The 13179-nt window shown below is 36.7% G+C and overlaps 1 pseudogene; it reads left to right on the top strand.

The window, feature by feature from the left end:
* Positions 1 to 5041: 5041 nt before the first annotated feature.
* LOC107874313 lies at positions 5042 to 9334 on the top strand (annotated as a pseudogene).
* Positions 9335 to 13179: the final 3845 nt, after the last annotated feature.

Here is a 13179-nt window from a genome sequence, read left to right as displayed (position 1 = left end):
TATTGCTTCATCCTTACTATTTAGCAAGTATACATAACAATATCTAGTGCAACCGTCAATAAAAGTTATGAAATACTTTTTCCCACCACGTGATGGTATTGACTTCATATCACAAATGTCAGTGTGGATTAAGTCTTAAGGGATTGAAATTCCTTTCAACGGACTGATATGAATGCTTAGCATACTTTGATTCCACACAAGTTTGACACTTTAATTTATTGCACTCAAAGTTTGGCAAAACTTCTAAGTTAATCAGTTTTCGTAATATTTTGTAATTAACATGGCCTAATCGTTCATGCCAAAATGTTGAGACTCAAGCAAGTAAGAAGAAATTGAACTTTTATTGATTTCAACATTCATTACATTCATTTTGAATAGGACCTCATTGAGGTAGCCTTTTCCTACATACACTTCTCCTTTACTAAGTACAATTTTTTCAGAAACAAATATACATTTTAATCCATTTTTATCTAGAAGTGAAATATAAATTCAATTCTTCCATAACTCCAGAACATACAAGACATTGTTAAGTGTCAACACTTTGTTAGAAGTCATCTTGAAGAACACTTTTCCTGTTCCTTCTACTTTTGCAGTAGCGGAGTTTGCCATGTAGATCTTTTCTTCTACTTGAGTTGGAGCAAACATTGAAAACAACTCCTTATTAGCACAAACATGGCGGTGGCACCAAAATCCATCCACCATTCACGAGGATTTCCCACCAAGTTGCATTTGGAAAGAATAGCACACAGATCATCCATTTCTTTCTTAGACTCAGCCAAATTTTCTTAGTCTTTCTTCTTTTCTTTCTTCGGGGCACGACAATCCGTAGTCTTGTGGCTAATCTTTCCACAGTTAATGCACTTTCCCTCGAATTTCTTCTTAGGTTGATTGCTTTTATTTCCAGCTTTCTTTCGCTTTTTAGAGTTATTTTGGTCATTTTCTACAATGTTTGCTCCATTCATTGCAGAATTGCCTCTTGACCTTCTTTTTGTAGCCTTATTATCTTCTTCAATGCGTAGTCATACAATAAGGTATTCCACTGATATCTCTTTACATTTGTATTTCAAATAGTTCTTGAAGTCTTTCCATATAGGTGGTAGCTTCTCTATTATTGTTGCTACTTGAAATGCTTCATTCACAATCAAACCTACAACAAAGGTTATATGAATACTAAGAATATGTTTAAACTATTCAACAAAGGTATTTGTTAAAATCATACCTTCCACAAGGAGATCTTAGATGATCACTTACAGTTCCTGCACTTGGGAAACAACAGACTTGTTGTCTATCATTTTGTTCTCCAGGAATCTTGCAACGAAGAACTTTTTAGTTCTGGCATCCTCTGTCTTGTACTTCCGTTCTAGCGCTCCCCATACTCTTTTGCAGTCTTTGCTCCTTTATACACATTGTAAAGGTCATCTTGGAGACCACTTAAGATGTAATTCCTGCAAAGAAAATCTGAGTGTTTTCAAGCCTCCACAATCATGGAGCGCTCTTGTTCAGAGGTTCCCTCCGGCACCTCCGGAGCTTCCTCAAATGTGAACCTTTGAAAATAGAGAGTTGTGAGGTAGAAAATCATTTTCTGCTGCCATCTCTTGAAGTCAATACCCGGAAACTTTTAGAGTTTCTCTGTCGGTACCATAGCTTGTGGAGCATTAGTACGACTCGTCGTGGCAATACTAGTTGCCGCCATAGTCATTCCAGCATCGTGTATTTGGCTATCAGTCGTCATTTTCCTGTCACCACAAGACAGTACATTTAGTATATCGAAATACGTATTAAAAAGTTGCAGCAACTTTAAACACCTCTTGTTTCTAGTTTAACGATGAAGTTTTTATGACTTCTAATCGTCAATCGAGTGATCTTTAACTTGTGATGAAGATTTTATGTCTTCAAATAACTAGTTAAGTTCAAACGGAGTAGAAACCTTAAAGATTTAATCTCCAGAAAATAAGCAATAAAGATTCCAAAAGATTATTCCTTAAGATTGTTATTTTTTATATTTTCGGTTACAAGAATCTATATATAGGCAACACCAACTTCAACACGAGTTTAAGTCTAAGACAAGAACACTTATGAAGTTCCTTAACACCTTCAACACAATATTATGAATAATCTATCCAAGAAGTGTGTTAAATTTTAGAAATGAGATGAAACAAAAATTTTTAAGGAGTGTCCTTAAGGAATGATTCCCCTCACTATACCCGAGGTTATAGAATCTTCCTCCTAGGATAAAATGGCTTTCAATCCAAACAATAGTGGTACCTTAAATTGTTGGATTCGTCGAACTCACTCAATCGCTTAATGATCACACAGAGTTTTTGTATAAAAGAAAAGTGTTTTTGCTGTCAAAAATTATGTGTATACCTGAAGAATATATTAGGTATTTATAGTCTTAAATGTGTCCTTTCAGAAAGGATGCATTGGTTTAGTAGAAAGGCACCTATTCAGTAGCAGTCATGTCCCTATGCCCAGACTGAGCTGGACCTGTGCCTGATCTGCGGCCGCAGGTGATGTTTCGCAATTTTCAGTGGCTTCTGTGCTACATCTTTGCCCACAGATCACGTACCTGTGCAGCATCTGCGTCCACAGGTCACCCTACAGCGCGAAACAATATGCCTTTTCCCTCGAAAGGTCGCATCCCTTCGTAATGCATTGCGTATATCTTTGCATGGCGTCGAAAATGCGCCCGCGCTTGGAGAAAAATAATTATATCAGATTTTTGGATTAATTTTTTTCACTTGTAACACAAGTTTCAAATAAAATTTGTTTAAAATGATAGATCTCATCGATCATTTGACAAATCCAAATTCGAGCCGAGCGAGCGAGCGACGACGGCGCGAGGCACCACCTTGTTCTTGCCTCACTATCCATGTGGAGTTAGTGTTCCTTATTAAAAACACTCCAAAGTTTCCTTCTCCCACCAATGTGGGGAATTAGTGAATTTTCCAATTTTAAGAGTACACTTTCTAATTTGGTGTATCTCTTCCTTCCACCATTTTCCTTCCATTTTCATTCACATATACACCTTGAACCCAACAGGTTATGGGGCCCCGGGGGTGGCGTGGGTGGGATGTTTAATGGACAGGGGTCAGAGTTGTTGGATGGACCGGAGGATACAACAAACATAGAATGTCACTTATTGAACTTATTTTTTCTATTTTTATTGAGGCAATCATTTTGCTCATAAACTTGTTTCGTGGAGAAGATATTTTCGGAAAAATAAGAAAACATTAAACATAACCTTAATGTCTCCCAGAACCAACGAGCACAGTTAGTGATAAATTGACTAGTTCAGTCATCTTTTTACTCAGATAAGTTTATATAGTATATTTCTTGTAAAGCCAACGTTGCTTATATTTTAAATATTTAAAAAACGAAGGAAATAGACTCAAATATGCCACTGAACTATCAGAAATGACTCATTTATGTCATCAGTTAAAAGTTGAGCTCATTCATGCCATCGCGTTACAAAACCAGCTCATCCATGCCATTACTTTTTAACGGTAGTTTTCAAAAATAACTTTGCTACATTATTAGAGGTTCGCGTTATTAATTAACATAAGTAAAAAGGCTCAAATATGTCATTGAACTATCAGAAATGGCTCATTTATGTCATCAATTAAAAGTTCGGCTTACTCATGTCATCACCGTTATAAAATCAACTCACTCATGTCATTACTTTTTAATAATGGGTTTTTAAAAATAGTTTTGCCACGTGGTCTTTTATTAGAAATTCATGTCATTAATTAAAAGAAATTAATAATGATTTTAAAATATTTGAAATTAGTTAGTATCGGAATTATTTATTCTAGCATTTATACCATAATGATGAAAGAAGTTATCCCATATACATGGCGGGATAATTGGAATAGCAGACTTTTTTTAAGCCGTTATTTGAAAATGATTTTTCAACAATGTATGCTCAACTAATTCGTGATGGGAGAAGTTATTCCATATGCATGGCGGGATAATTGGGATAACCAACTTCTTTTAAGTCGTTATTTGAAAATAGTTTTTCAAGAATGTATACTCCCCTAATTCGTGATGGGAGAATGGAGAAGTTCTATTGGTACGCCTCTTTCTTTTTCTTGTGTGTCTTAATTGTTCATTGGTTTATGTTCTTGCAACTTTGGAGTATATATTGGAGTCACTGCAATTAAAACTAATCAATTGCTGTAGAATAGAATTTTTGAGGTTTCTGTTAAACATAACATTTATAATGATTTAGAATCAACTAGAAATAGCCAAAAGATATACATTAATCACTATTTTTTAAAATTAGAAAAATAGTTGTTGTTGTGGAAAAAAAAATATTTTAATGGGTGTGGGTCAAGTTATGTTAAATGAAATTGAAATTAATATTGATTTATTTTAGTTAATGTCGCGGACCTCTAATAAAAGGCCACATGACAAAACTGTTTTTGAAAACCCACCATTAAAAATTAATGACATGGGTGAGCTGATTTTATAACGACGATGGCATGAATGAGCTGAACTTTTAACTGATGACATAAATGAGTCATTTCTGATAGTTTAATGACAGATTTGAGCTTTTTTCCTTATTTTAATTAATGACGTGAACCTTTAATAAAAGGTCACGTGGCAAAGCTATTTTTGAAAACCACCGTTAAAAATTAATGGCATGGATGAGCCGATTTTGTAACAGCGATGGCATGAATGAGCCAAACTTTTAACTGATGGCATATATGTGCAATTTCTGATAGTTCAATGGCATATTTTAGCCTTTTCCCAAAAATTAATTATCAAAAGTTAGTTCTGCCTTGCTTCTTGCTTTCTCAATAATCAATCAATAAATTTTCTGTGCGAACACTTTGAAATTGAGGCCTTCCGTTCTCATTCGTTTTACTTTCTGTAGTTTTTAGATAGTTTTCTTGCAGGGTGATCTAAAATTCTTTCACTAAATGTTTTCTGCAGCCTGATAAATTTTCCTAACATAGTGGCTTATGGTCTGTTTTTCACAAGAAGAACCAACTGACTGTGCTTCATGCTATTTGCACCACCTGAGTAGTAAAACATAATGAAACTACAAGATTTACATGCAACTATTGTCCTTCTTCTACCCTTGCTAGCAGTTCTTCCTCGCGTTGTTGCTAATCTCAATTCAGACAAGCAGTCTCTACTTCAATTTGCTGCATCTGTTCCACATCTTAGAAAACTCAACTGGGACTCTGCTTTACCAATATGCAATACTTGGATTGGAATCACTTGCAACAAAGATGGAACCAGAGTCGATGCAATTCATCTGTCTAGTGTTGGACTTTTTGGCCATATCCCGGCCAATAGTATAGGAAAACTAGATGCTCTCAAAGTCCTCAGCCTAAGAGCAAACAATCTAAATGGAAATCTTCTTTATGATATCCTTTCAATCCTTCTCTCCACGCTATCTACCTTCAACATAATAACTTCTCTGGTGATATTCCTATTTCTTTTTCTCCAAGAATTGGTGTAGTAGATCTCTCGTTTAACTCTTTTACCGGAGAAATTCCTCCCATGATCAAGAATTTGACTCGACTATCTGTGTTGAACCTACAGTTCAATTCATTATCTGGAGCAATTCCCAATTTTGATTCCTCAAGGTTAAGTCTTTTGAATTTGAGTTACGACATGCTAAATGGCTCAGTTCCATATTCCCTCAAGAATTTTCCACTTTCATCTTTTGTGGGAAACTCTAATTTAAGTGGAACACCTCTGAGTAGCTGTTCTTCAAGTTCTCCATCACATAAAGGTGGCAACTTTAATAAGAAACTTAGCACTGAAACTATCATTGAAATTGCAATAGGTGCTACTTCTGTGATTTTTCTGCTTGTTTTATTGAAATTGCAATAGGTGCTACTTCTGTGATTTTTCTGCTTGTTTTATTGATCTCCTCCTGGTATTTGAACAAGAAGGTTAGTAACATCACAAACATAGTGTTATAAACCAAACGGGAGAGCCCAACCCAAAAGACTAATCTAATAGGTGGAAGAACCCATTTGGCCTATAAATCCCTTAGCATTTCTCTATTTTTCTAATGTGGGATAATTGGTTCATAACAATCGCCTCCGCTTAAGAACCAACGACCTCGTTGGTCACATCTGGCACCCCTCTTAGGTTCAGGCCACCACTCCTGCCGCACAGGCCACCACTTCGAGTCGCAGCTCCATGCGTGGATCGATCCTCGTTGGTCACTGTTACGCCCAGTTAGTCACAGCTGGCACCCCTCTTAGGTCCAAGCCACCACTCCGAGTCACGGTCCAACATGCGGCTTCACACGCGGATCGATCCTCGTTGGTCACGGCTACGCCCAGTTGGTCATGGTTGGCACCCCTCTTGGGTCCAGGCCACCACTCCGAGTCACGGCCCAACGCATGGGACTCTCAATGAAAGCACCAATGTTATAAATCAAACGGGAGAACCCAACCCAAAAGACTAGCCTGATAGGTGTTACGACTGGCACCCTCTTAGGTCTAGGCCACCACTCCTGGAATGCAGGCCACCACTCCAAGTCACGGTCCAACGCGCAGCTCCACATGTGGATCGATCCTCGTTGATCACGGCTGGCACCCCTCTTGGGTTCAGGCCACCACTCTTGGCACGCAGGCCACCACTTCGAGTCACGAGCCCAACACGTGGGACTCTCAATGAAAGTACCAATGTTATAAACCAAACGGGAGAGCCCAACCCAAAAGACTGGCCTGATAGGTGGGAAAACTCGTTTGGCCTATAAAATCCTTAGCATTCCTCTATTTTTTCAATGTGGGACAATTGGTTCATAACAATAATGTTATAAACCAAATGGGAGATCCCAATTCAAAAGGGAGAACTCATTTGGCCTATAAACCCCGCATTTCTCTATTTTTCTAATGTGGGACAATTGTTTCATAACAATCGTCTCCGCTTGAGAACCAACGACCTCGTTGGTCACGGCTGGCACCCTTTTAGGTCCAGGACACCACTCCGAGTCACGACCCAACATGCGGCTCCACACATGGATCGATCCTCTTTGGTCACAGCTGGCACCCCTCTTGGCATGCAGGCCACCACTCCGAGTCATGGGCCCAATGCGTGGGACTCTCAATGAAAGTACCAATGTTATAAACTAAACGGGAGAGCCCAACCCAAAAGACTAGCATGATAGGTGGGAGAATTCATTTGGCCTATAAACCCCTTAGCGTTTCTTTATTTTTCCAATGTGGGACAATTGTTTTATAACAATAATGTTATAAACCAAATAGGAGAGCCCAACTCAAAAGGGAGAACTCATTTGGCCTATAAACCCCTTAGCATTTCTCTATTTTTCAAATGTGGGACAATTGGTTCATAACAATAGTCTCCGCTTGAGAACCAACGACCTTGTTGGTCACAGCTGACATCCCTCGTAGGTCCAGGCCACCACTCTTGGAACACAGGCCATCACTCCGAAGTCAAGACCTAACGCACAGCTCCACACGTGGATCAATCCTCGTTGGTCACGGCTGGCACCCCTCTTGGGTCCAGGCCACCACTCCTGGCACACAGGCCACCACTCCTGGCACACAGGCCACCACTCCGAGTCACGGCCCAGTGCGTGGGACTCTCAATGTAAGTACCAATGTTATAAACCAAATGGGAGAGCCCAACCCAAAAAACTAGCTTGATGGGTGGGAGAACCCATTTGGCCTATACACCCCTTAGCATTTCTCTATTTTTTCAATGTGGGACAATTAGTTCGTATAACACATGGTTGAAGAGAAGAATGAGAAGTTAGAAGAATTTGGAAGTGGGGTTCAATATTCTGAAAAGAACGAGTTAACATTCTGTAAAGGATGCTCTTACAACTTTGATCTAGAGGATCTGTTAAGTGCCTCTGCTGATTTTCTTGTAAAGGGAGTTACGGAACTACTTATAGAGTTGCTCTGGATGAGGTAACAATGGTAGTTGTGAAAAGGCTGAGGGAAGTAAGGGCTCTTAAAAGGGAGTTTGAACAGCATATGGAGATTGTGGGAGCGATTAGAAGGCACCCAATATACTGCCCTTTCTTGCATGTTATTACTCCAAGGATGAGAAACTTCTTGTTTGTGAATACATTCCTTCTGGTAGCTTGTCATCCGCCTTGCACGGTACATATTGCTTACAGATTTGATTAAAATTACAACTTCATAATAGCACAGATCATGCTTGCGGCACATTTATGACATTAATAGCTATTCCAATTCCGGCTTTATGCTTACATGGTCTTTAGCTTAAATGGAGCGACGTGATTGGTCGGTATTCATATAGCCGAGCCCAACTTCCTTGAGATTTAGGCGTAGCAGTAGTTATTGATTTGTACTGTCACATGATCTTGTTTATAAATATATGCCTACTGTTAGCTTGTCAGCAGCCTTGCATGGTATATGTTGCTCAACTCTGATTGAAACTGCTATTCCATCACCTGCTGCAGATTAATAATGATTCCGTCAGGGGCAGATTCAGTTAGTCTATGGAAAATTACATTGTTTATACACGGTCAAAATTAATCGCCTTTGACTTCATCAACATGTTTACTTCTTCATATTTTGAAGCCCCTTAATGAAAATTAATGGCTACGCCACTGATTCCTGCTTGGGGTTTATTCTTACATGATGTTAATTATCACAGGTAATGGAAGAAATCCACTAGATTGGGATGCCAGATTGAAGGTATCTCTTGGAGCAGCAAAAGGAATTGCACATATCCACTCTGAAGGTGGAGTGAAGTTTACTCATGGAAACATCAAATCATCCAATATACTTCTACAAGGGACCTAGATGGTTGCATTTCTGATTTTGGCGTCCTCTAATGAATTACAAATCCATCGACTATAAGGGTGCTGGTTACTGCGCTCCAGAAGTGATTGAAACACGAAAAGGCACACAAAAATCAGATCTTTATAGCTTTGGAGTATTAATCCTTGAGTTGCTCACTGGCAAATCCCCTCCCATTGCCAGGGCACGAGGACGTAGTCAATCTGCCTAGATGGGTACGAGCTGTTGTTAGAGAGGAATGGACAGCTGAAGTTTTTGATATAGAGCTGATGAAGTACCAGAATATTCAAGAAGAGATGGTACAGATGCTTCAGATTGGACTTTCATGTGTAACGAAGGTGCCTGACATGAGGCCTTCAATGGTTGAGGTGATTAAAATGATTGAGGAAATTAAACAACTATAATGAGAGACGACCTTCCTCAGAAGACAACTGATCCAATGCACATTCTCATGAATGGACCAAAAGGTTTAGATATTCAGCTGAATTTGGATTGATTATGGAGAATGCAATAATATATCCCAGTATTAGACAGTGTCCTACCACGAGCTCTTCTCCTCGTGCGAGTCCAACCCTAAGGACACTTATAACGGACTTGCAGCTGGGAGTCATAATTGTTGGGTTTCTATGTACTTCAATAGGTCAATGGCGGCTGGAAGTAGGCAGCAGGCGGTCGACAGGCTTGCTTCCAGCTATCTGCTTGCTCTGTAATTTTACTACATCACTCATAATTAATTATTATATGATATTTATGTATTAAAAAATTAATAATATTTAATAATTACTATTATATATAAGCGCGAGTGGGGCAGCTGGCGGTCGATATGCGTGCTTTCAGCTGTCTTCTTGCTCCGTAATTTTACTATATTACCCCTAATTAATTATTATATGACATTTACGTATTAAAATATTAATAATATTTAATAAAAAATAAAATAGACATTTATAAAGTATAAAATAGACATTTATAATATTGTTGTTTTAGTTGCTTCAGCAGTAATTTTACTATATCACCTATAATTAATTATCATGAGTCATCTAAGTATTTAAAAATTTATAATATTTATTTTTTAAAAAGGTGAAATAAACATAAAATGATAACTTAATTCTTGATGTTTTAAATTAATTTGACATCTTATGTGAGGCCCACTTTAAAAAATTTCAATGATATTTTTTATAGCAATTTTGTTATATCACTTTTAATTAGCTATTATGAGTTATTCAAGACTTGTTGGTTTCGCTATTTCAATCGTGATATTTGGTTTACTCTCGAAATTATATCAGTTTTGCTTAAATTGAAATAGAAAAAAAATATATTATAAATTAGAATAATAAAAAACTTAAATTACTTTTAAATTCTAAATTCACTATCAATACCACAAAAGTTTGAACAAGAAGAGTATTATAAATTACAATAGCAAACAATTTAAAATAGTAAATTACAGCATCGAAAAAATATTATAGATTACAGTTATCGATGTCATATTAATTAGGATAAAGGAATATTACTTAAAAATTACGTTGAAAGTTGTATAAATCATAATATAATTAACAACTTAAAGTATCTAAAACTAGCACCAAAGGATGTGGTGCAGTGGATGGGGTTGCTCCTCCCTTAACCAGAGGTATCGGATTCGAGCCCTGGGTATGGAAAAATTCTTGGTAGGGAGCGCTTCCCCCCAAATGGGGTCTTACGCGGGGTGAATTCGGATTAGTCGAACTTCAATGCGGGTACCGGACACTGGATGAGAAACCAAAACAAAAATAAAGTATCTAAAACTATATATAACAAATTTGATTGACTTTCTCAAATATTTCATCAACGTCATATAAATTGAGACAAAAATAGCATATAATATTTAAAAGTAGCATATTGAGTCCGTGTTGGCATGGGCTCCAATATCTAGTACTAGTATACTAATGACTAGATAGTGATGGTTAGCATGGGCTTATTGAAACTTTTTTTTATTTAAATGACATATTATTTTCACCATAGATATTGTATTGTAATGGTTTTCACTCCGTATTATTTAAATCATATATATAACTATATATATATATATATATATATATATATGCTATACCATTTACATATTGAAAATGGTGGTGCGATTATTGCTCTGCATTTTGCGTCCTTCAAAGAAAAAAGTACCTATAAACTCGCAAGTATCAATTGTTAGTATTTTGTTTCTCAAAAGAATAAAAAGAGCGAGAGGATATAAACCAATGAAATTCCAAACAAAATTTAGCAAGTCCAAAGTTCAAACATATATAAGAAATCAGACCATAAGAGATAAAATGAAGAATCGTGAAAGAGAAATTTATGAAGATTATATTCCAGTTTGTAACTGTTGTTGTTTAGGCATTAATAATTCAACAATTTGATGTTCAACTAATAACACAAGTTGATGATCAGAGCATATAGTAGAAACTAAGAAGATGACAATGACATGATCGACTAAAGGGAACATGATAACTAACTACTACATCCAGGAATTTTAACAATACATAATATTTTGAAGTTGACATATATCTTGTAATATTTATGCATCATAACATATAAACACTAAAAAACGTACCTGAACTATTAGTTAAAAGTTTAATCAACTTAACCATCAAAGTCAAATTAGTCCAAACTAATTTAAGACATACAGGATATTAAAATAATACATAATGCACAGACAATATTAACATTTTCAAAACAACACATTTTTGAATGATCATTTGTTCGTTGTCCTTCTGAAATTGTAAACTATATTAAATATTTTGGCTTTCATGTCATCAATTTCTCATATTCTGATATTAGTAGTTCTAAAACTGCACATGTAATATGAGATTGCTAGAACTACTATACATATGTTTTTGTAGTAATCTAAGAATCATACTAATAAGAATTAACCTCAGTAATGTCCATTAATGTATGCATTTAATAAGCCATATGGTTTGTTTAGAACACATAGCGGTGGTTATACTTCATAAGCTATTACATGTGCAAGCTCAAGGTAGCATGCCTATAGTGTGATTGCAATTCAATAGGAGGCGCGCACAAGTTGTCCTGAACCTTATGGCTATCACCACCATCAATAACAAGTGAATTTACATAGAAGAGATGGAAAAGACAACATTTACCGACAAAGAAGCAAGAAGAGTCAATAGTAACCTTTAATTCAGTGACAAATATGAAATATTTTGGTAATTGATAATTCAAATTCCATGTAATAAAATCAAGAGTCTGTTTTGAATTAATTGAGAAGGTTGCCTTTGATGTATAATAATCAAAAAGGTCAGGTGATATCAATATGCAATTCTACTATACATGCTCGCACTATTTTACACAGGTTCTAAGCGAAAGTAGGATGGCTAACATGGAAGAACCAAAAATTGTTATTCATGGCCCTCTTCAAAACGTCTTTTCCGAGTGTACCTACTGAATCATTTTATACATCTTTACAAGTATGGCATTTCAAAAGTAGCTCATTCAATCATCTTAAAGAGACAAATATTATGATTTTTCGGTGACAGCTTTTAATCCCTCCCTGGAAATCCCATTTTTTTGCTCCATTGGTGATTCAAACTCACTATCTTGGAGTTGGAAGTGATGGGTGTTTTAGCCGATCCCACTTATCAATATTTATTACACGTAAACACACCCATATATATATATAGAGAGAGAGAGACAGACAGACAGATAGATAGATACACATACTAATAGCATACATTGCCCTACTCTGTCCACAGTTTTCACTTTGATGACTTCCATGAATGTTCTCAACACTTTCATATTTTGTATTGTGAAGGTCATAATGTAGCAGACAACCCCACTTTGAGATTCAGGAATAGCACATAGAAAATGAAAATTCAATAGCATTCTCAAAATTCTCAATCATCGTCTTTTAGCTGATTGATGAGTGTCAAAGATAGACGTGTCACTCCATGAGAAATCACACACACATGATTTAGCGGTTTGCTATGCTCTGTGATCACATTCTTCTCAAAGACCCGATACTTCATCTTCTTCTTTACCTTAGTAGGACTACTTTCATGCATTAGGACTAGTGTTCATTTGTAGGTCTTTGTTGCTTCATGTCATTCATATAGGTTTGGATCTTTCATTCTGGCTCTATTGGGATACTCTGTGGACCGATACATATAAGCTTGGGCTCTCTTAACGCGGCTCATTTGAAGATGTTACGAATCTAGAGTATGAAATCTTTCTAACAAAAGTGAATTTCTATATGACATCTTTTCGAAAAAAGTGAATGTTGTAGGCATCACGAGCAAAGAAGTTCAACAATGTCACGTCCCAAATACCTCATGGCCGTGTCTGGCTCCCGCTAACAACACTTGTCGGGAGAACCAATTTTCTATACGTTCACAATGTATAAAACACTAAGATAAAAATGTGTGCAACT

The sequence above is a fragment of the Capsicum annuum genome, chromosome 6, assembly GCF_002878395.1.
Source record: "Capsicum annuum cultivar UCD-10X-F1 chromosome 6, UCD10Xv1.1, whole genome shotgun sequence".
Classification (NCBI taxonomy): domain Eukaryota; kingdom Viridiplantae; phylum Streptophyta; class Magnoliopsida; order Solanales; family Solanaceae; genus Capsicum; species Capsicum annuum.
The sequence above is the reverse complement of the archived record's forward strand: the minus strand, read 5'-3'. Positions and strand labels throughout refer to the sequence as shown.